General features: G+C 42.3%; 1 non-coding gene across 1 annotated transcript; it reads left to right on the top strand.

Annotated features, from left to right (window-relative positions):
• Positions 1-2,454: 2,454 nt before the first annotated feature.
• LOC127746342 (small nucleolar RNA R71) lies at positions 2,455-2,562 on the top strand. Its single transcript, XR_008007961.1, has one exon. It is a non-coding gene; the product is annotated as a small nucleolar RNA R71 (small nucleolar RNA).
• Positions 2,563-3,401: the final 839 nt, after the last annotated feature.

Here is a 3,401-nt window from a genome sequence, read left to right as displayed (position 1 = left end):
TTGCCTTCCCTTTCCTCTTTCTAGAGGTTTCTCCGGCCTTAGGTGCCATAAATGGTTATGGAAAAACAAAAAGCAATGCTTTTACCACACCAAACTTAGAAGTTTTGCTCATCCTCGAGCAAAAGAAGAAAGAAGATAGTAGAAGAAGAAGAAGAAATAGAGGAGATGGAGGTGGCTTTGTGGTTCGGCCAAGGGGGAGAAGTAGTGTTTAGGTTGTGTGAAAATGAAGGAGTGAAGAAGGGTTTATATAGGAGTGGAGAGGGGGTGTATGGTTCGGCCATAATGGGTGGGTTTGGGAGGGAAAGTGGTTTGAATTTGAATGGTGAGGTAGGTGGGGATCCTGTGTGGTCCATAGATCCTGAGGTGTCAAGGAAAATTCATCCCTGCACCAAGTGGCGAGCAAAAATGCTCCCGTATGCCAATTCTGGCGTTAAACGCCGGGCTGATGCCCATTTCTGGTGTTTAACGCCAGCTTCTTGCCCTTTCCTGGCGTTTAACGCCAGTCTGGTGCCCCATTCTGGCGTTAAACGCCCAGAATGGTGCCAGACTGGCCGTTAAACGCCCATTTGCTGTCCTTACTGGTGTTTAAACGCCAGCAAGTTTTCCTCCAGGGTGTGCTGTTTTTCTTTCTGTTTTTCATGCTGTTTTTGCTTTTTCAATTGATTTTGTGACTTCCTATGATCATCAACATACAGAAAACATAAAATAACAAAGGAAATATAGATAAATATAACATTGGGTTGCCTCCCAACAAGGCTTTTTTAATGTCATTAGCTTGACAGCGGGCTCTCATGGAGCCTCACAGGTACTCAGAGCAATGTTGGAACCTCCCAACACCAAACTTAGAAGTTGGTTGAGGCCTCCCAACACCAAACTTAGTGTTTGACTGTGGGGGCTCTGTTTGACTCTGTTTTGAGAGAATCTCTTCATGCTTCCTCTCCATGGTTACAGAGGGATATCCTTGAGCCTTAAACACAAAGGATTCTTCATTCACTTGAATGGTCAATTATCCTCTGTCAACATCAATCACAGCCTTTGCTGTGGCTAGGAAGGGTCTGCCAAGGATGATGGATTCATCCATGCACTTCCCAGTCTCTAGGACTATAAAATCAGCAGGGATGTAATGGTCTTCAACTTTTACCAGAACATCCTCTACAAGTCCATAAGCTTGTTTTCTTGAATTGTCTGCCATCTCTAGTGAGATTCGTGCAGCTTGCACCTCAAAGATCCCTAGCTTCTCCATTACAGAGAGAGGCATGAGGTTTATGCTTGGCCCTAGGTCACACAGAGCCTTCTTGAAGGTCATGGTGCCTATTGTACAAGGTATTGAGAACTTCCCAGGGTCCTGTCTCTTTTGAGGTAGTTTCTGCCTAGACAAGTCAGCCAGTTCTTTGGTGAGCAAAGGGGGTTCATCCTCCCAAGTCTCATTACCAAATAACTTGTCATTTAGCTTCATGATTGCTCCAAGGTACTTAGCAACTTGCTCTTCAGTGACAGCTTCATCCTCTTCAGAGGAAGAATACTCATCAGAGCTCATGAATGGCAGAAGTAAATCCAATGGAATCTCTATGGTCTCATGTGAGCCTCAGATTCCCATGGTTCCTCATTAGGGAACTCATTGGAGGCCAGTGGACGTCCATTGAGGTCTTCCTCAGTGGCACTCACTACCTCTTTCTCCTCTCCAAGTTCGGCCATGTTGATGGCCTTACACTCTCCTTTTGGATTCTCTTCTGTATTGCTTGGAAGAGTACTAGGAGGGAATTCAGTAACTTTCTTACTCAGCTGACCCACTTGTGCCTCCAAGTTTCTAATGGAGGACATTATTTTAGTCATGAAACTTTGAGTGGTTTTGATTAGATCAGAGACCATGGTTGCTAAGTCAGAGTGGCTCTGCTTAGAATCCTCTGTCTGTTGCTGAGAAGATGATGGAAAAGGCTTGCCATTGCTAAACCTGTTTCTTCCACCATTATTATTGTTGAAACCTTGTTGAAGTCTCTGTTGATCCTTCCATGAGAGAATTGGATGATTTCTCCATGAAGGATTATAGGTGTTTCCATAGGATTCTCCCATGTAATTCACCTCTTCCATTAAAGGGTTCTCAGGATCATAAGCTTCTTCTTCAGATGAAGCATCCTTAGTACTGCCTAGTGCAGCTTGCATTCCAGACAGACTTTGAGAAATCATACTGACTTGCTGAGTCAATATTTTGTTCTGAGCCAATATGCCATTCAGAGTATCAATCTCAAGAACTCCTTTCTTCTGATTCGTCCCATTGTTCACAGGATTCCTTTTGGAAGTGTACATGAATTGGTTGTTTGCAACCATTTCAATGAGTTCTTGAGCTTCTGTAGGCGTCTTCTTCAGATGAAGAGATCCTCCAGTAGAGCTGTCCAATGACATCTTGGACAGTTCAGACAGACCATCATAGAAGATACATGTGATGCTCCACTCAGAAAGCATGTCAGAAGGACACTTTCTGATCAATTGTTTGTATCTTTCCCAAGCTTCATAGAGGGATTCACCTTCCTTCTGTCTGAAGGTTTGGACTTCCACTCTAAGCTTACTCAAATTTTGAGGTGGAAAGAACTTTTCCAAAAGGCATTGACTAGATTTTCCCAAGAGTTCAGGCTTTCTTTAGGTTGTGAATCCAACCATATCCTAGCTCTGTCTCTTACAGCAAAATGGAATAGCATAAGTCTGTAGACCTCAGGGTCAACCCCATTGGTCTTAACAATGTCACAGATTTGCAAGAATTCAGCTAAAAAGTGATGAGAATCTTCCAATGGAAGTCCATAGAACTTGCAATTCTATTGCATTAGAGAAACTAATTGAGGCTTAAGCTCAAAGTTGTTTGCTCCAATGGCAGGGATAGAGATGCTTCTCCCATAAAAGTTGGGAGTAGGTGCAGTAAAGTCACCCAACATCTTCCTTGCATTGTTGGCATTGTTGTTGTTTTCGGCTGCCATGTCTTCTTCCTTGAAGATTTCTGTTAGGTCCTCTACAGAGAATTGTGCTTTAGCTTCTCTTAGCTTTCGCTTCAAGGTCCTTTCAGGTTCAGGGTTAACCTCAACAAGAATGCCTTTGTCTTTGCTCCTGCTCATATAAAAGAGAAGAGAACAAGAAAATATAGAATCCTCTATGTCATAGTGTAGAGATTCCTTGAGGTGTCAGAGGAAAAGAAAATGGAAGGCAGAAGTAGAAAATTCGAACTTATCAAAGAAGATGGAGTTCGAATTTTGCATTAAGGAATAGTGTTAGTCCATAAACAGAAGGATGTGAGAAGAAGGGAAGTAATTTTCGAAAATTAAGTAAAGAAAAGGCAACATACTTGAAATGTTGAATCAAATCATTAATTGTTAGCAAGTATTTTTGAAAAATGGAAAGAAATTGATTTTGAAAAT

Source organism: Arachis duranensis, chromosome 3, assembly GCF_000817695.3.
Source record: "Arachis duranensis cultivar V14167 chromosome 3, aradu.V14167.gnm2.J7QH, whole genome shotgun sequence".
NCBI classification, from domain to species: Eukaryota; Viridiplantae; Streptophyta; class Magnoliopsida; order Fabales; family Fabaceae; genus Arachis; species Arachis duranensis.
Note: the sequence above shows the minus strand (reverse complement) of the source record. Positions and strands in the feature narration are given on the sequence as shown.